Here is a 21,866-nt window from a genome sequence, read left to right on the forward strand (position 1 = left end):
GCATCCAGACTTCTATTAGATCTGGGGCACCAAAGATGAATAAGACACAACTTAAACCCTCTAAATGAAATGGCTCTCAAATATTCTGACTGAAACCAATTAAACTGGGACAATGACCCACAGCTAATTTATCTGACATTTGATTTAAAAACAAATTTTGGGAGCATTATGTACTAACATTCTTCAGCAAGAGAGCCGCAGATAATTCATTTTATACAGAATCCATTTGCGCTTTTAAGTCTAACTATTGCAATATTATGGATCAAAATTTTTGCTAATGCTCGTATGCATTGCTGCATTCTATAGGATTAATCACTCAAAATTGGTAAATCATTGATAAAATGACATTAAAATATCAATGATTTATAATTTAAACCCCAAAATAGTATTAATTTAAAAACTACAACTAAGTGATGATAAAATGGTAAAAGTATCCTTTCTGGAATTACTGAGAATCACAACTAACAATCATGTCTTGGGAAAAATATAATTCTAAGACAATGTAATATGTAATAATAACATCATAAAGTTTATGATACAAATGTCAGTAATCCTTATAAACCTTTTCATAAAATACCCTTTGCATTTATCCATTTAACAAATTTATTGAGATTCTTACATGTACTAGACACTATACACTATACTTGGTGCTGGGGTATAATAGCAAAATATAACAAATACAAATGATCATGCTATCGAGGTACATATGATAAGAAGAAAAATAATCAACCAATCAATCATGAAGAAGTAAGAAATGAAACATTATGAAATTATATATATATATGTAGAGAGAGAGGCTTTATGTATATGTATGCATACATATATATGTATGTAAACACACACACTAAGGGACTTTGGCTTAATCACAGGGTCAGATGAACCCTCCTGAGGAAATGGTCCTTGTGATAAGATGTAAAAGTTAATTGAAGAAGAAGATGGGGCCGGGCACAGTGTCTCAAGCCTGTAATCCCAGCACGTTGAGAGGCTGAGGAAGGCAAATCACTTGAGGCCAGGAGTCTAAGACCAGCCTGACCAATATGGCAAAACCCTCTCTACTAAAAGTACAAAAATTAGCTTGGCATGGTGGCACACGCCTGTAGTCCCAGCTACTTGGGAGGCTGAAGCACGAGAATTCCTTGAACCCAGGAGGCACAGGTTGCAGTGAGCCGAGATTGCACTACTGCATTCCAGTCTGGGCGACAAAGCAAGACTCTGTCAAAAAAAAAAAAAAAAAAAAAGGAAAAGAAAAAAGGTTACATTCACTTAGAACATCAGAAAGAGCATGTGCAATATCTGGGGTAGAGCCACCTTGGGGAACACAATAAAGTCAAGGAAAGCCTGCATGGCTGCAGGAGGCAGTGAGAGGCAAAGCACAGTGTAGGATGAGAATGGAAAACTGGGTTAGAAAGACAATATGCAAGGTTTGTAGGCTTTTAAAGGATTAACATCTAACAAAATGAAGTGTTTCAATTTAGCATTTAGTTGACAGAATATCCTGGTGAGATTGTGAGTAAGCTAGAGGGGAAATTAGCACCTACAAGAAATGCTTTGTGTCTCCCTTTTGGGGAGATGGTAAGTATATTTTTATGTTTAAGATATAGCTGCATTATGCTGCATGACATAGTTATTATTGTCTAAATGTGTATAGTTCAAATTTGGATGATGTGGACTCTGCTAGATAATGTGTGTTGATACCCAATGGAATAATATATAATCCCAAGGGCCATATAAATATAATACATATTGCATGTTTTAAAATATACATTGATGGTGTCATGATGTGATCAAAGATATTCAAAGTCATCTTTGCCTTTCTAAGTAAATACTTCCCTGTAACACAAGAATTAAGAGCCTAAAAACTGTATTTGCCAGACATTCTTGCAAGAAGTTTTGTGGCTTAAATTCTGTCAACAAGATGCACTCTCATAAAATGTGGAAGTTTGAAAAGAAAGAGAAGTATTGTCCACCTCCAAAAGCAATGCATAAATGATGTCTTAAACTATGAACAAGACTTGAGAGCAGGTAGCTTATTTCGGAGTTCACTCAGAAGCAGAAGAGAGTGGAAAAGTGACACAAGGAAGGGAAGAAAGACAATAAAAGGACATTGACAAATGGATTACAGCTGTAGTCAACTGAGGCTCAATCCTGCTGGAAACCCTTGGAGGGATTATATAGAATATACTTCAGAATTGTTCCACTGAGGGTAAGGAGTTGCCATGTTCATCCACCAACTTCTGATCCTCAGTGGTTGAAGGTTGCTCCTGGGGCATTCACTTTCTGACACTCATGTTCTGACTTACATGCAGCATGTCTATACAGTCAGATAAAGCCCTCAGACAGACAGACATAGCTTCTGAATGCATAGGAGTTGATCCCACAAAGCTTCAAGAGGTATTTTAGAGGGACCAAGATCTATAATGAGTACAGAGCTCTTAGGACTCACTTCAGCCCTGCAGGAAGTTGAGATTATTGGCATTAACTTTGTGATTCCTGCATTTCTGGGTTTTCTAAATACCAGAGCACTTTCTTCTGATGTTTCCTGCCTCTGATTTCCAACCATGTTGTGTCTAATTTCCTGTATTAAATACCTTCTACCTAAAGTGGTTTCTGTTTTCCTGACCATACTAGCTGATATGGGCAGGATAGGAATAAAGATGTGGAGATACTCAAGAAATATTTAATACCTAAAAAAATCACCTCAATCAATAATTACATGAGGGAAAGGTGAAAGAGGAAAAATCTATAATGATTAAAGTAGAATAGAAGAAATACATTTGTTCATATTAGAGTGAGGGGCAAGGTGACGGAAACAACTATTTATCAGATATGTAGAGTATGATGAAACTTCAAAACACTTAAATGGGAATTATGGCCGGGCGCGGTGGCTCAAGCCTGTAATCCCAGCACTTTGGGAGGCCAAGACGGGCGGATCACGAGGTCAGGAGATCCAGACCATCCTGGCTAACACGGTGAAACCCCGTCTCTACTAAAAAAAATACAAAAAACTAGCCGGGCTAGGTGGCGGGCGCCTGTAGTCCCAGCTACTCGGGAGGCTGAGGCAGGAGAATGGCGTCAACCCGGGAGGCGGAGCTTGCAGTGAGCTGAGATCCGGCCACTGCACTCCAGCCTGGGCGGCAGAGCGAGACTCCGTCTCAAAAAAAAAAAGGGGGGGAATTATATTTAGGAGGCAGTTTGATAGATGTATGAATCCGCATTTCAGAAGAGATGTTGGGTTGGTGTCATAGATTTAGAAATCTGAGTTCCAACAATATTTGAAACTAGGTAAGATTTCCTATGAAGACTATTTAAAACAAGAATAGATACAAAAAATTGAAGGCACAAGTGAGGGAGTGCCTGGGGAGAAAGTTGATGAACTGTTAGTAAAACGTAAAAAAAAAAAAAAAAAAAAAAAAGAAAAGAAGCCAAGGAAAAAGAAAATTTCAAGACTGACCACAGTATCAAACAGAGCAGATCTGGGGGAAAAAAAAACACACACAAAGCGAGAGAGAGATTCTAAAGTATCCTTTGAAATGGACAACGGTTAGATCATTGGTAATTGAAGCAAAAGCATTCTTAGCGGTATAATTGGAACAATGCTTGACAGAAATAGGTTGAAATTTTTAAATTTAGCTGTAACAGCAAGAGAACAGGGAAGTAACTAGAAAAAATACACATATGTGTAAATGTATGTATTATGAGTTCTATAACAAATTTTACGTTATTCACTTACCTATCTGTATATTCAACTTCATAAAACACTATAAATACAAATACTTATTAACTTTTTAAATATTTATTCAATATTGTTTCAGGATTTTTTGAAGACTTTGTTATTTATTTTACAAAAGAATCATTTTGTCTTCATTTATATCTGGGTAGTCATTTTAAATGTATAAGTTTTCCTTACATTTAAGCAATATTAAATAAAAGTTTGTTCTTTCTTACATACTCTAATTATTTAGCTTCTATGCTACTTCCATGTTGAAAGTGATAAAGCTTTTAATACACGAGAGCTGCCTCCTAGAAGCTCAGAAATGCTTGTGTTAATTGAGAATTTGTCAGTATGTTACCCCTGGATGCACGTGGATAAATCATACTGGTATTAGTAGGATTACAATAATGCAATGCAATAAGGCTTTACAGCTCTTTATTTTTAACACAATTTATGGCTTGTGGCACACAATACTACTTAAAATGTGAATTTAGAAAATCCTACGCTAAGCACACTGGAAGCAGCATTTTTTTCCTGTTTTAGAATTTACATCTGCAGTACTCAAAAAATTCCATGGGACTGTCATCAATCAATAGTACCAGATTATATGCTAAACACCAGAGATACAAGGATAAGAGAGATATGCCTTAGGACTTTTTTTTCAAACCACAGCTTGACACAAATTAGAGATTTGTTAAATCAGTATTTTATATTGCACTGATGTTTCTAATGGGATGGAAAGGATGGAATGACATGGAATGGCATGGAAAATATTTGCTTTTACAAGCAAATATTACTTATTTTACATTACTTATTACAAATATAAATATTATTTCATGAAATTGAATTTCAGTTTTATATATTACTCACATAAGGATGTGTATGGTGATAGACATGCAAATAGAGCATTTCAAAGTAATAATATAAGTGCCATGATAAAAGGATATTCTAGTCATATATTAACTAGAGAAAAGGGATTTAACCCAGCCTGCAGAGACACAGGAATCTTTAAGAAGAAATAAATGCAGTATTTACCAGTTATACTCATCAACATCAGGTTATTCATTAACTAAAATCCTAAATGTATTGTGGAAGAACAATTTGAAGTGGTGCTATTGGAAATATTTTTATGCCTTATAAAATTCTGTAAAATACTGCTTAGATATTAAGACTTCACAAGCTAAAATGGCATGTCCATTAACCCCACTGAAAAATAGTTATAGCCAGTTACGGTGGCTTGTGCCTATAAATCTTAACACTTTGGGAGGCTGAGGTGGGAGGATGGCTTGAGACCAGGAGTTCAAGACCACCCTGGGCAACATAGTGAGATCCTATCTATCAAAAATAAAATAAAATTAGCAAGGCATGGTGGCTCAAGCCTGTAGTCTCTACTACTCAAGAGGCTAAGGCAGAGGATCGCCTTGAGCCCAGGAGTTTAAGGCTGCAATGAGCTATGATCACAGCCCAGATGACAGACCCAAGACTTTTTCTCTAAAAAAGAAAAGAAAATTCAACAAAATACTAATATAATAATTTTCCACAATTTTGTTTTACAGTTCACTTTTCTTTTTTTTTTCTCTCTCTTTTTTTTCTTTTTTTGAGACAGAGTCTCTTTGTCCCCCAGGCTGGAGTACAGTGGCACAATCTCAGCATCTCAGCTCAATGCAACCTCCACCTCCCGGGGTCAAGCGATTCTTCTGCCTCAGCCTCCGAAGTAGCTGGGATTGCACCTGGCTAATTTGTACTTTTAGTAGAGACGGCGTTTCACCATGTTGGCCAGGCTGGTCTCAAACTCCTGGCCTTGGGTGATCGCCCATCTCAGCCTCCCAAAGTGTTGGGATTACAGGCATGAGCCACCACACCCAGACTAGAGTATACTTTTCAATTTATAGCTACAAATATGTCTTGAAAGAAATAATATGTGACTCCTATTTGGATTTTTTTCAAATTAACTTTTTTACTATTTAAAGTTGGTAGCTCCATATTAGGAAAAGGAAGCATATAAATACTGAATGCAGCATACGTATTTGAAACATTCACATTAGGCTTCAGAACATTTTCACCAATGTTCTGTGGAACAATGGACATATTCTATGTTTAATGGACACACTCACCTTGATTCTGTCTTTGATTTTTTTTACAATTCTGCAAGGCCTCTAAGTAATGGAATGTTACAGGTTTCAATAACCAGTTACATGGTGATGATTCCCAAGTCTATATTCAGCTCCAGGTCTGTATTTTCCAGCACTGAACAGCTCCTTTAGTATATTTCACAAATAACTCAAAATCAGCCATCTTCTAAATAAATTTATTATTTTATACCAAAAATAAGATTCCCTATGTACAGTACAGTACATAACCAACTAAGCAGTTAGTAGCACCATCATCTAACTAGTCACTTGAGCAAGAAAGCTAGTAGTTATCTGAGATTCCCTCCTAAGACTAGAGGATTTTCCAAACTCAGTTTACCACTCCCTCTTCTTTATTCACCTTCCACTGCTTTAGTTCAACTCATCACTTACACAAATTTAGTATCCTCCCTACCTCCCATCTTTTTCTCTAACTCAACCTCTTCTCTGCTGTTAGAGTAATGTTTCTATAACAGAAATTAAACTACGTCATTCATCTACTTAAAATTCTGTAATGGTTCCTTATTTCTCATAAAATAAGATCCCTAGTATATAAGGCCCTTCTACTACCTACTATCTTGTTCTCAAAGACAGTAATTCTATCTTAACATCATTAAACTGCAGCCCAACTGTTTAACAAGCTTACTGTTAAGTAAGCCCAACTCTTTAACAAGCTTACTGTTGGTACCTGCTTTCTAGCCACAACTCCCACAACCCTTTCTGTCTCACATGATGCACATCATTTTCTAGCAGGACTAAATCATCTGCCAGTGCCAGAGGACATAAATCTATCTCAAGGTGTGAGATTTTCACAGGCTGGTCCTTTTCCTGCTATTATAGGTGTCTTTTTACAATCCATGCTCCAAGACAGTAAAATGTTTCTACATGGTTTCATGCTTTTTTTCCTATATTTTTTGGATTTTTTCCAAAATTTCCAACTTTTCAAGACAAAATTAACTGTCGCCTCTTCTGTATTCCTGTTGCCCTTTTTAGATTTATTATATTTATTAGAAGTATTTTATTAACATATAGTTTTCATTTGATTATTAAAACACTTACAATGTTGCTGTAACTACTCAGGTTTTTAACACCACCCCTAGATATTGAATCTTCAAAGTTCAGGGTTCTATTCATTTTTATATTTCCAGCATCCATCACAGTCTGGCTCCCAGGAAGTGAATTTAATAAAGGTCTGTTGAATAAATATATCAACATGAGACAAAAATAGTATCATTAAGTGATTGGTTGTTATTTTAAATGTTCTCCTCTGAAAAGACATTATGATTAGGGTGTGTGATCATTTGGCTACATCCAACTTAATCTTGGAGATGATCATTGTTGTCATATGTTTATATGCAATCAAAGCATTACGGTTATTAGGTTGCTTTTGTCTTTTCCATATCGGAGAGACAAATTTCAACGTCGTCAGGATTTTTTTGTACACCACACCATGCACTTTGCAGCATGGAATATTCTTTTTCAATCCCTAAGAGCAAGGGGTAAGGAGGTGGATATAAGAACGGCTAATTTGGTATGAATGGATTTTGGGACAATTATGCCTCTCTCCATGGCTTGGTTAACAGGACCCTCAACATTTTGCTCATGATCCATTTATCAGACTGTAATTTCTAGTATTCACTTTCTTCCTTTATGAAAATCCAAACTGTTTATCTTTAGTTGCTTACCTTAAAAATAAAAGTTGCTCAGGCTGGGCATGGTGGCACACTCCTTTTTTGGAGGAGCATTTTGGGAGGCAAGGTGGGCAGACTGCTTGAGCCAAGGAGTTTGAGACCAGCCTGGGAAACATGGAGAAACCCCATCTCTACCAAAAAAAAAAAAAAAAAAATACAAAAGTTAGTCAGCCTGGTGGCATGCATCTGTGATCCCAGCTACTCAGAAGCCTGATGTGGAAGAAACACCTGAGCCTGGGAAGTCGAGGCTGCAGTGAATCGTGACCACTCCACTGCACCCCCAGCCTGGGTGATGGAGTAAGACCCTATCACTAAACAAATAAATAAACCAAAAATTTTTTAAGTTGCTAATCAAATAGGATTGGACCACCAACCCATGAGTGAGCCCAGCTAGCATTAAGTAGACCCAACCAGCCTACCCATACATTCGTAAGCAAAAAATCAGTACATGTTTTATGTCATTGCTATTTTGTGATTGCTTATTTCATAGCATTATTGTGGCAATGGATAGCTGAAACAGAATCCTAGTTCAGAAAGTCTCCAGTTAAAATATACCATTAACAGGTAGTTGTGAGAGTTTGCCAGTCCTTTAGTATCCATTTATAGCAATCTCTGGAGAGATGTAGATTTGCCTTATCTTCTCCCACTGATGGGAGACCAGGCACAGTAGGCAGTATAAAAAGAATTAGACCTGAATGTCTGGAAAGCAAAGTTTTAGCTGTGGTTGTACTACTAGGTCATAGGGGCCTTGGACAAGTTAAAATAAGATAATATTAAGATTACAGTTGTTCCCAAATCTGACTATAAAAGTACTGGAGAAGTTTTCCTGTGACATTATTTTTGACATAAATTCCCAGTAGTTCAGAAGTGGTACTAGAAAAAAACTTTTAAAAATTGGTTATCTGCAAGATTAGGGGTCTCAAATCCTCAGTTGTATTTGCAAGTTATTTTTATGGGTCATTCCAGATTATTTTTTATCACTCTTTTCTTTAGTGAGCTATTGGTATGAACAAACTTACTTAGAAAATAAGTGGTGCATTAACACCAAAAAATGAATAAAGCCCCTCTCTAATGATGAATTAACCACTCCAATGTGAAAACGTCTATGTATTTTCTAAGTAAAATGGTGTTTACAATCTACAGTCTGGTTGTGGTAAGCAGAATTCTAAGATTTCAGGTCCCTGGTATATACACACACTTCTCATTCAATCAAACACTAACCTAGGTACTAGTGTGAAAGCATTATATAGATGTAATTAAGCTCCCAAATCAGTTGACCTTAAAGTAGAAAGATTACAATCGCAGAGTCTGGCCTAATCACATGAGCCCTAAAAGGGAAACAGGTTCTTCCTGATAAAAGAGATTCAAAGCATCAGAGGACTCCATGTCAGGGAGATTATCTAATGCTGGCTTTGAATATACAGGAGGCCACAGGGCAAAGAATGCAGGTGGCCTCTAGGAGTGGAAAGCAGCCCCTAGATGACTGTCAGCAAGGAAATGTGGACCTCAGTACTACAACCACAAGAAATTAAATCTTGCCACAACCACATGAGCTCCAGACAAGAAGACAGCCAAGACAACATCTTGATTTTAGCTTTCTGGGACCTTCAGCTAAGCGGTAGTCAGACTTCTGACCTATAGAAGTATGGGAAAATGGCTGTTTCTTTAAGCAGTAAAGTTTGTGGCAATTTGTTGTACAACATTACAAACCTAACACACTAATATAAAGGTTTCTGTATTTGAATTTTGGAATTTAGGAAAGCTGAGTTCCTGGGCCCGTTACTGTAATTGATTAGATAGCCTAAAACAAGACAGTGGCTTTCCTTAATGTCTTCCCTTAGCCTGAAGAATCCCATAACAAAGCAGCTTAATATTACACAATGTAATATATTCAGAATTTAAATACCTCCTTAAAACAAATGTAGAAATAAAATATTCACTTTATTTGCTTTTCTTTTCTTACATTGTGAAGAATCCCTCCTATCTATCATAAAAATGACTTGATTTTAATTAGGAGTCTAACAAAAAAAGTAACTATGATATTCCAAAAAAAAAAAAAACTCAGTCATCAGTTCTGACAAACACTCTATTAATAAATAATGTTATTAATATTTTATGTATTTAATTTTAATGCTTCTGAAATAATTATTGATATTACAATTTATTCTTTAAGTCTACTATTCTATAAGTAAATCTAGGTTAATCTTCTGGCAGAAACCACGGCTCTGAACTCAGTGGAAAAAAAGGAGAGAGAGAAATCTGTTCAGTTTACCTTGTAAAATACTCTGAGCAATCTCTTTAAAGCACACATACAAAAATTAGAATTTAGAATTTAGCAATTTAGAATTTCCGTGATTTTCATTTAGAATTTCAGCAATTTTCATTCTTTTAATAATTGCTTCAGTGTTGATGTTATTAAAATAAAGTACCTGCATTTGCCACAATGAAGTATCAACACAAGTCATTTGTTTTACAAAAGGTATTGGCTGCCATCTCTTGGACTGTGTGAGCATTGTGCTTCAAAAAGAATAAACAAATTAAACCCTCAGCCTTTGCAAAAATTTCTTCACAAAAGAAATCCAAAAAACATGTAAACAGTTGAGCAGCAAACAAATATTAATTGCATGTATTTGATTATTTCACTTAGAAATATGACTTACATATGTGGTTAATTTTCTCGGATGTGTTTTGAAAGCTTTATTCAAACAGAAGGCAAATAAATGTATACATTATCCTAATTTAAGATTTTATGTTTTTATTTAAAATATTATTTGCACACTTTCACTTAATGATTTTTCCATCTTCTTCTATAGTTATGGCTACAACACTAGTCACTTCTCTCTTTAATATATGAGTTAAGATGCCAAATCTGATTCTTTTCTTCTGAACCTAATTGACAGTACAAATCCTTCAGAGATAAATAACTATGGTTTCTCACTAGAATCGAGTTTATTATTATCTTACACACCATGTGGTTGAAACTAACAGGACAAAGAGAAAGCTTAATTATTGATATAATTATTGATATAAAACTAAACTATACTCATTTTATGGAAGTTAGCGATAAAAACTCACATTTCAATCTTCTTTCCATTCATGATTCATTCTGTATGGCATCTGTACATACTTTCTTAAATTTTATAAACTAATGATTTTCTAAAAGAAGAAAGTATTTGAGGAAACTCAGTCTCTAAATTATACTTAATTTTACCTAGAAGATACCTAACGTGAAAGACTATAAAAGTTAAAACCAAAAAATATTAAAAACAAAGGCAGTTTTTCTGTCATATAAAAGGAAATTGTATCACAACCTACAAATAAGCAAATGTAAATTAATAACTGTGATTAAATGCAAACATCATACTCCCATCAGAGCTCACTGTGTATGTAAGAAGTAGAAACCTCCCTTGGCAATCAGTAGATTGCAATAACAGTGTGCAGTTTTGTAACAGAACATTTTGTTACTTTTAAACCTTTGGGTTTCTATTTTAGTATATTCTATTAAACAATTTGAGATGGTAAAAAGAAAACCATTTAATTGCTTCCGAGGTTATGAAAACTCCTTGGGTATCTGAAATGATCTAACTTTAAAATAATTATTATTATGTTGTTAAGTATTGAGTGCTCATGTAATTCACAATTATTTGCCTTCTCACCAGGCAGATCATCTAGGATGAAATTACAGAAAAATTAAGGAATGGTGTATCAGATATACAAGTAGTTTTGCATTCAAATTTGATTATTTAAGTAGTAAACTTCACATTGCTTAATTTCTTAATTATCCAGGAAAAAATTTTAAGTGAAATACCAAATATGTGGAAAGTAGAAAATATGTGAATACAAAGAGAATCCTAACTCTTGTCACGAAGAGAAGAACGGGGTTGGTGTGCTGCTTTAGAGCGGTAAATTTGTTGTGACACCTGGTGGATATTGTTGAAAAGGCACGTGATACAGCAAAAGAAACTACTGACAGAGTAAACAGACAACCTACAGAATGGGAGAAAATATTTGCAACGTAAGCATCTTACAAATCTATAAGTAACTTATAAATAACTTAAAACAAATTTAGAAGAGAAAAATAACCCCTTAAAAAGTGGGCAAAGGACATGAAAAGACACTTCTCAAAAGAAGACATACACGCAGCCAACAAGCATATGAAGAAAAGCTCAACATCACTGGTCATTAGAGAAATACAAATCAAAACCACAATGAGATATCATCTCACACCAGTCAGATGGCTATTATTCAAAAGTCAAAAAATAACAGGTGCTGGCAAAGTTGTGGAGAAAAGGGAACACTTACACACTGTTGGAGGAAGTGTGAATTAATTCAAACATTGTGGAAAACAGTATGGCAATTCCTTAAAAGCTAAAAGGAGAACTACCATTCCACCTAGCAATCCCGTTACTGGGTATATGCCAGAGGAATATAAATCATTCTATCATAAAGACACATGCTCATTAATGTTCACTGCAGCACTATTCACAATAGCAAAGACGTGTAATCAACCTAAATGCCCATCAATAACAGATTGGATAAAGAAAATATGATACATATACACCTTGGAATACTATGTAGCCATAAAAAAAATGAGATAATGTCTTTTGGGAAAAATAGATGGAGCTGGAGGCTATTATCCTTGGCAAACTAACGCAGAAACAGAAAACCAAATACTGCATGTTCTCCATTATAAGTGGGAGCTAAATAATAAGGACTTATGAACACAAAAAAGGAAACAACAGACACTGGAGTCTACTTGACAGGACAGGGTGGGAGAAGGGGGAGAAGCAGAAAAGATAACTACTGGGTATTGGCTTAATACCTGAGTGATGAAGTAATATGCACAACAAACCCCTGTGACACGTTTACCTATATAACAAACCTTCACTTGTACCCCAAAACCCAAAATAAAAGTTAAAAAACAAAAAAGAGAAAAGGCATGTGATAGCCATGTGCAGTTAAACTCAGCAGCCAAGAGCCCCCTTTGGCTATTGAGCACTTGAGGTGCAGCCAGCCAAAAATGAAGATGTGGTGTTCAAAGACCTTGTATTTAAAAAAAAATACATAATATCTAATAATGTTTTATACTGGTTACATGTTGAGATGATAATATTCTGGCTATATTTATTAAATAAAATATATTAAAATTGATTTCACCTGTTGCTTTTTTTCCTATTTGGCTACTAAAAATTTTAAAGTTACATATATGGGTCACATTTGTGGTTTATATTTCTATTGGAGAGTGCTGTGATAGAATCTAAGGCTTAAATAGTATTAAGGTAAAAAATTTCTCAGTATCTTTGTGAGAATAGGAAAAAAATGTATGTAATATATGATTAACATATGGTAGACAAAATTTTAACATGGCTTCCACTGGTCCACATCCTTTTATACCTCCCCACTGGGGTAGGCGGTTTCTGTGAATAGAATGGGATATCATTCCCTTCAATGAGGGTATATTGTATGGCAAAGGTAAAGGGATTTTTGCAGATGTAATTAAGGTTTCTAATTAGTTGACTTTGAGTTAATCAAAAGGGAGATTATGCTGGATGGGGCCTGGCCTAATCAGATGAATTCTCAAAAGACACTCAAAGCAGCAGCAGACACTCACCTATTGGCCTATAAGAAGCAAACTGCCATGTTGTAGGGAGAGCTACATGGCAAGGAATGTCAGACGGCCTCCAGGATTTGAGGAATCTGTCCTTCAGCTATAAGAAATCAAATTCTGCCAACAACCAGTGAGCTTGGAAGAGGAGGCAGGCCTCAGATGAGGCTGCAGCTCTGTCTGACAGGTTCACTGCAGCGTTGTAAGACCCAGAGCAGGTGCCCAGCTAAGCTGTGCCTGGATTCCTTACCCACAGAAACTGAGAGATAATAAGTGCATGACATTTTAAACTGCTAAGTTTGTGGTAATGTTTTGCAACAGTAGAAAACTTAGGATTTGAACTTTCTGTAACTTTATTTTTTGTGTTAGAATATCATTGGTTTTTCTTTCTTTTTTCATCTAAGACATATTCATCATAAGAAATCAAAATCAGCAATGAAAACCATAACTTTATTATAGTATATAGTTTACTATGGTATGCATTTTATCATAGCATATATGATGGAAACAGAAATAAAAACAAGGAAATCATATCAAATTTAATATAAACTTCTCAAATGAGCTGTACTATGTAAATTATAATAGCTTCAACCTAGAGCTCTTTTGAATTTAAAGCAGTGATGCATCTTGTTATTTCTTCTTATTTAGTGCTATTTTGGCACTTAAAGTCAAGTGGCTTCTAATAGTGAAGAGATAAATGGGTACCAGTAAAAGAAAACCAGGACAAGTGAAGAGATAAAGCCAATCCCCATGAGCTCATATACCTACTTTGGGACCTCTAAACAGATCTTCAAATGATCTAAAAATTAATCCAGTATCAGAGATTTCACTCTGCTCCCCTGAATTCCCGAAATTTATACACAGTCTTGACTCAATTTATCAAGTTGAAGATTAGTTCAAAGAGTAGTGATGTACAAAATGTCATGCCCTGTAGCTTTACCAATGACTCTGGAGATGATGGCTGCAACTCTAGCTCCTTCAGTCAACTTCCTGTTCATCAGATTCACTATAATCTTCCTAGGCTCCTGAGCCTTTGCACTTACAGTTTGCTTTTCCTGGAATACATTTTTCATTGCTTGCACACCTGGAAAAGGCTACTTCTATTGTGAACTTTTCTCACTTCCTTCTGTTGTCTCCTTGTATAGCTTTGGCTTTTTCCCTCCAATTAAGTGTTTCTTCTATTCATTGACACTGACTAGGAGAACAAATGTGGCAACATGGCTTGGTATTCTTGTGATTACCTACACTGACTTCATCAGAGTCAGTGAGAGTGCCACAGGTTTGCAGTACCCAAAAAATTCTCAAATGTGTAGGCTTAAATATATGTATCCATACAGAAAGAAACAAAATCAAAAACTGCTCCTCTCTTTGCTGCTCCTGCTCCTCCTGCTGCTGCTCCTCCTCCTCCTCCTTCTTCTTTTGAGACAGAGTCTCACTCCTTCACCCAGGCTGGAGTACACTGGTGTACTCACTGCAACCTCTGCTTCCCAAGTTCAAGTGATTCTCCTGTCTCAGTATCCTGAGTAGCTGGGATTACAGGCACATGCCACGACACCCGGCTAATTTTTGTATTTTTGGTAGAGACAGGTTTTCGCCATGTTGGCCAGGCTGGCCTCAAACTCCTCACCCCAGATGACCCACCCGCCTCGGCCTCCCAAAATGTTGGTAGTATTACAGGCATGAGCCACCTCACCCAGCTGTGTTTCTTCTCTTGACCAGAGATTGCAAAGATGCACACCTAGGCTTCCCTCATTTGCATGTTGTAATTATAGGGTGTTACACATCTCATTTTTGTTATACCTGCCTGTTTCTGCTGATATTAGATCAATTGATCTGTTTTCTCATATCCTTGCATTTTGGCTTCTTATTTTTGGAAGAGGCCTTTTTTCCCTTAAATTAGTTTTCACTATGTCAACAGATTTCCAAAATACTATAAAACCTACTTTTATATTAAATTAATATCTTGTTACCCTAAGGCAGAGTTAGTTGTTCTTAGCACTATAGTTTCAGAACACTTCGCAAAGTGTCATAGAATTTACCATGTTGTATAGTAACTACTTCATGTCTAGATCTACCATTAAATTAAGAATAGGGGCCACACCTTATTCAACATTGCATCCCTAACCTCTAGCAGGCAATAAAATAAAACAAAATAGAATATACTATCAACTTGAATTAAAACCTCAGGAAGCTTCATCAAAACATTTAAAACAAATCTGCTTATTTCCAGTAGTAAACTTCCTTCCCTCTGCAATAACCTGATTATTTCGTTGGTTGAACTAGATCTACAATGGGGTGGTATGACAAATGGGGAATTGGGGAAGTGGAGGGAGGCCTGGGTGTGAGGTTACAATGTTTCGTGTAGTCTTCCCCCTGCCCTCCACACCCCTATGCCTAATCAACTAACCACTGTCATTTTCTAAGGTTTCAGGGTCAGAACCTCTTAAACAAGTTATTTAAGAAGTTAAGAAGCTGCCAAAAACATGACTTTCTTGCAGGTGAATTTGATGTTTTAGATTATATTTGATGTTTTAGATTATAGAAATTGAAAGTGAGAGTAGGTAAAAAGAAGAATATAGTTCTTAAGGGAAAGAAAAAACTAAGACTACGCTCCTATTTTCCACAGTGAAGGTCATAAGTGTCCTTGAGGTATTTTGGTTAGCTTCACTTCTCATAACTGGTGATATTTATTTTGATAATTACAGTGTAGAAAGGTTTTTTTAAAGGGAACATTTTCTGACTCCTATATTTATCTGAGTTATTATCTTTCTATGAGCTTAGCTATTGTTTGAGCCCATCTCAGTCAAGTTTATTGGCAATTCCTGTCTATTTGCCAACAACTTAAGAAGCATTCATTTTAAACTAAAGTACACCCCAATCCTTAGATGAAATCCTGCCTCAGGTTCATAACGCCAAATCAATAGAATCATTCAAATCCAAGGTTAACTCTTATCTTGGAACCAAGCTCATTCCTATTGATTAAACTTTTATTTTTGTCTTATTATGAAGAACAAAAGGACCTTGGAAGTGGTCGCAGAAAGAAAGGTGCAATAAACAATCCATTTATGTCCTTTTGTAACATCAATTAATTCATATAATTTTGCTTTCAATTTTATTCCAAATATAATAGCATGTCTCCTTGTCTAAAAGAATTATTTTTTCCCGACTGATGGAAAGTTTTTCAAATACCAACTACTCAGTGTTGTTAAAAAAATGCTGGGGAAATAAGAGGAATGAGAATAAAACAGACAGGTAGCACATGAAACAGTTATAGCAGATTTGTATAAAATTAGAGAAAAAAAAGTTTGTGAATGCTTAAATAATTAATCTGTTTTTCTGTATGGAGAGTCCTTAAATGGCTAAAAGCAGATCAATCATTCAATCTGGCAATCCCACTATTGGGCATCTACCCAAAGGAAAAGTCATTATATGAAAAACACACTTGCACACATATGTTTATAGCAGCACAATTCACAATTGCAAAGATATGGAACCAACCTAAATGCCTATCCACTAATGAGTGGATAAAGAAAACGTGGTATATATGCACGATGGAATACTACTCAGCCATTAAAAGGAACGAAATAATGTCTTTTGCAACAACTTAGATGGAGCTGTGGGCCAGTATTCTAAGTGAAGTAACACAGGACTGGAAACAAAAACCATATGCCCTCACTTATAAGTGGGATCTAAGCTATGAGTAAATAAAGGCATACAGAGTGACATAATGGACTTCAGAGACTCAAAAGTATGAGGGTGGGAAGGGGGCTAGGGATAAAAAGCCACACTTTAGGTATAAAGTGCACCACTCTGGTGATGGGTACACTAAAATCTCAGGATTCACCACCATATAGTTCATCCATGTAACAAAAAGCCACTTTGTACTCCAAAAGCTATTGAAAAAAAAAAAAAAAAAAACACGCTGTATACCTTAAGTAAATACAATTTTGTTTTTTAAAAAATCTGTTTTTAAAAGATTTTAGTTTACAAAACTTGGCACTAGCAAATGCTTGATGTTTTTATTCTTTCTATTTTTTCCTTGTGGACATTTTGATATCCTTTTTATTTTGTCTACGGTGATAAAAGCAAATATACAGGTAACCATAATAATAAAAGATTTATAAGAGCAAAACCAAAGTTTTTCAGAGAAGAAGAAATTCTGACTCAAGACTGCATTATCAACTCTTGCCTGAATTTCCAGCCTTCTGGTCTGCCCTACACATTTTCAGACTCATCAGCCCCTAAAAACACATGAAGCAATTCGAAACTAAAGAAACTAATTAATTAATTTTATTTCACTGGAGAACCCTCACGGATAAAAAAGGTATGAATGGTATTTTCAACTATAAACAGGTATGCAAGAAATATCAAATTTCTTTTATTTTATTTAAATCAAATTAATTCCAACTCCAAGTGTCCATCACACAGGCCAGCAGGAAATTCAACCTAGGTCCTAAGAGGTCACAAGCATCCTTTCACCTTGCATTATCATGTTCTCCTTTGATATCTCATTTTCCAAGGTCACTTAGTCCCTACTATAATTTCAATAGTTGTACCCTCCAAAATTCATGTTGAAATTGAATCCGCAATGTGGCAGTGTTGACAGGTGAGTCCTTTAAGAGGTGAATGTGTCATGAGGGCTCTGCCTTCATAAATACATTAATATATTCATGAATCAATGGGTTAAAAGGTAAATGGATTAATAGGTTATCATGGGATTGGAACTTGTGGCCTTATAAGAAAAGGAAAAAAGACCTGAGCTACAATGTTAGCACATTCAGCATCCTCACCCTGTGTCACTTTGAGCCTCTGCAGAGAACCCCCACCAATAAGAAAGCCCTCACTAGATGCAGCCCCTCAACCTTGGACTTTTCAGCCTCCACAACCATAAGAAATAAATTCCTTTTCTTTACAAATTATCCAGTTTCAAGTATTCTGTTATAAGCAACATAAAACAGACTAATACAGTCAGTCCCTAAAGGAAGACAGCTCCGCTCATCCCATGTCAAACGTCAGTGCAGGAAAATTTGTCAAAGCAGGGAGTCCTGTTGCCCTGGGCCCAGGAGAAACACAAAGTTAAACCACTCAACTGTCTTGCCAGTTCCTGCGGGTACTGTCAGAGAATACAGCGTGGATCACCACTATTCTTGGTAGTTATAAAGCTCTAGTCTCAGTTTTGGGGAATTTATCTTCCCTCACTCATTTCCATCAAAGGAATTCAGCTTTCTCCTCTATCCTGAATATTTTTCAGAAGCTCTCTCCATTAAACAAAATCCAAGAAGACAAGCTATTAGCAAGTAACATCTCCTTTCTATCAAGTAATAAAAATTTGTCTTGAGAAAGAAGAAAGACAAAATTTTCTACCAGTAATGAAGGGGAGTATAAACATCAGAGGAACAAAATTCAATGTATCAAAAAATGATCATATTCAGTGGTATGTTAACCAACGAGTTCTGTGGGAAAGAGGAAGAAAAAATAACTCTAATTTGTAGGATTTGCCGTTTCCATGTTGTAAATGTTCCCATTGCAGTTGATTTTAAGCTAACCATGTGACATCACTGAGCACAGAGTTGGAAAGAGATGTGCAGTAGCACATAATTATGTAATATTTCTACTACATAGATACAATAGACATAACCTCAAGAGCATGGATAATGCTGGTATGTATTACCTTTGTTAACAATACAAAACATTTTCTTGTACATTTGAATAATTTAGTTTTTTAATAATGGCTTTTTCATGGCTGGGGCACACAATTTCTGAAAATTTATCAATCCACTTTTATGAACCAATACTAGCTACAAAAAATGTCAAAAGTCAAATGGCAAGCTGCAGTACAACACTGATCTTAACCACACAATGAAAGACCACAAGCATGACTTTGATAAGAACACTTGCCATGCTCTGAATGTCTGTATTCCTCCAAAATACAGACATTTAAACCCTAAGTTGATGGTATTTAGAGGTTGGGCCTTTTGGGCAGTGATTAAGTCAGGTCTCTGCCATCATGAATGGGATTAATGCCCTTATAAAAGAGACTTCACAGAGTTTTCTTGCCCTTTCATCTCTTTTGCAATGTAAGGACAGAGCATTGTCTCTTCTGCCATGTGAGGACACAACAACAAGGCACCATCTTGAAAGCAAAGAGCAAATTCTTACCAGAGGCTGGTGCCTTGACCTTGGACTTCCCAGCCTCCAGAACTGTGAGAAATAAATTTCTGTTATAGTCTATTATGTATAAATTACCTGTCTGTGGTGTTTTGTTACAGTAGCGGCAATAGACTAAGACTACCTATTGAAATGAATGGCTCTGCCTCTGCAAACAAGGGAAGTAGACCTAAAGTTTTTTTTTTCACCTCTTCAGGACAGACAGACAAACCTGGCCTGCTCAAATGAGAACAGTCACCCAGGCTATGAGATCAACTCATTGCTTACCATTTATAACAGCTGCACTTAAACTTGTTCTCACGACCATTTTTTTCTGAACTCTTAAAAATATTGGGAAACCAAAGAGCTTCTGTTTATGAGAGTTAATCTCTCAATCCTTGCCATATTAGAAATTAATTCTGAAAAGTTTCATTAATATTTATTCATTTTAAAATAACAATAGTAAACCTATTAAATAGGTTGACATGTTTAGTACATTTCTATTTACATAATAGCTTATCTTATGAAAATAACCATATTTTCCAGAAAATAAAGTAATAAGAAAGGTAGCATTGTTTCACATTTTTTCAAACCTCTTTAATGTCTCTCTTAATAGAAAACAGCTGGAAAATGGATTAAGATAGTCTAATAGTCCATGAGGATCTGAATATTGTCCACAACCACTCAAGTGAATTTAGAAGTGGATCTTCCCCTATTCAAGCCTTCAGATAAGATCACAGCCCTCGCAACCCCTTGATTGCAGCCAGAAGTCACAGTAAGCCAAGACCAGATTTCTTTTTTCTTTTTTTTTTCTTTTGAGATTTAGTCTTTCTCTGTCACCCAAGCTGGAGTGCAGTGGCGCAATCTTGGCTCACTGCAAGCTCCACCTCCCAGATTCACACCATTCTCCTGCCTCAGACTCACGAGTAGCTGGGACTACAGGCATGCGCCACCACGTCCGGCTAATGTGTGTGTGTGTGTGTGTGTGTGTGTGTGTGTGTGTGTGTGTGTGTGTGTGTTTAGTAGAGGCGGGGTTTCACCATGTTAGCCAGGATTGTCTCGATCTCCTGACCTCGTGATCCGCCCACCTTGGCCTCCCAAAGTGCTGGGATTACAAGCGTGAGCCACCGCACCCAGCCAAAGACCAGATTTCTAACAGACAAAAAGTGTGAGATGATAGATGTTTGTTGTTTTAAACCAATGAGTTTCGGGGAATTCATTACATTGCCATTGAGAACTAATACAAAAGGAATAGTTGCTCAATACTCATTTATTTATTCAATGAATGTATGGATTGAATGTGTGTGTACCAGTTACTATGAGAGGAGAGGAGAAGCAGATGTGACTCTGACATGGGCCCTCTACCCTTGAGGAACCAGTCTGATGAGGGAGATAAATAGGAAAATAGATGGCATACAATACCTATAATGCAAATATAGGAACAAATTATGTGAGACTATAAAAAGGAAAATAACTAACTCTATTTGAGAAGGCTTCACTAACCACCATTTGGAATAGCTCATAAAGGCTGAGCACGTTTAAGACTCTGGCAAGTGGCACTGATTCAATAGGAGCTGCTACTTCAGGAATCAAACCAAGGAGTCTACATATAATCATTTCTGAACCACCTACATGCAGTTATTAGATAAAGCCATGAGAGGAAATAAGATTTCTTCAGAAAAAAAGCATATGGATAAAACCCAAAACTTAAGACTCAGGCAGGTAAAATATGAGAAGACAATACTTGATTGATTTGATAATAAATATGATGTCATGCAGTGTTTGCCAGAGACGACTTTGAGGGAAAAAAAAAGGGGGGGGGCAATTGAAAAATCTTGCTGAAGGAGATCATTTTAAGAATTGTTTAAAGTATGTATAGAAAATGCTTGGCCATACAAATAAGAAAGAAAATTACTCCCCACTCCCTTTGGTAAAAATGGTGAATCACAGTTCCTACATAGTAAAATGATGTTTTAATATTAAGAAATTTAATATCTGAAATCAGCAAAATTGACTGTTACGTCTTGTTAATATCACAAGTTAATATCGTATGCAAAAACTGGAGTTTTTTTTTAAATAAACTTTATGGACAGAAAATATATAATTTTCTAAGTTAAAACTACAAAACAAAAATTTTTGCAGTTATAAGTTAATCACTTTTTTAAAAAAACAATTTCCCTAAGGTATATCAAGCAGAGTATCAAGAAGAAAGTTGATAAATACTGGTCAAACTGAAAACCAAACACTAGTAAAGTCTGTGCTACCTAATGATTTAAAAGCCTGGACGTTGAAGTAGGAAGAGGGTCCTGGCTCTTCTACTTAAAAAGTGACTCTAGACAATTAATGTAAGCCTCAGTTTTCTAACAAAAACAGAGATTATCATAACTACACCGTCAAAACCAGGTTTTTGGAACTCATATTAGGTAAGACGTGTGAATACACCTTGAAACATTTAACTCATTATATGGTTCTTGTAGTTATCTAGGAAAAGATATCACAAATAGCCATTAAAACTATTTTTCATATTACAGCAATTTAAAAACTTACTTCTATTTAACCGACAAAAGTGTATCTTGATTTTA

The 21,866-nt window shown here is 35.9% G+C and overlaps 1 long non-coding RNA gene across 2 annotated transcripts in view; it reads right to left on the reverse strand.

Annotated features, from left to right (window-relative positions):
- Positions 1 to 5,832: 5,832 nt before the first annotated feature.
- Positions 5,833 to 21,866, reverse strand: part of LOC108535416 (uncharacterized) — a 28,502-nt gene continuing 12,468 nt past the window's right edge. Inside the window, exons 2-4 of one of the 2 annotated variants that reach the window (XR_001887224.1) lie at positions 7,527 to 7,663; positions 6,901 to 7,033; positions 5,833 to 5,970 (exon numbers count right to left, since the gene is read on the reverse strand). This is a non-coding gene — a long non-coding RNA (uncharacterized LOC108535416). Of the gene's footprint in view, positions 5,971 to 6,358; positions 7,034 to 7,526; positions 7,664 to 21,866 lie in introns of those variants that run through there. The other variant, XR_001887223.1, reaches the window with a different exon arrangement.

This window comes from Rhinopithecus bieti, unplaced genomic scaffold, assembly GCF_001698545.2.
Source record: "Rhinopithecus bieti isolate Rb0 unplaced genomic scaffold, ASM169854v2 scaffold_12512, whole genome shotgun sequence".
NCBI lineage: Eukaryota > Metazoa > Chordata > Mammalia > Primates > Cercopithecidae > Rhinopithecus > Rhinopithecus bieti.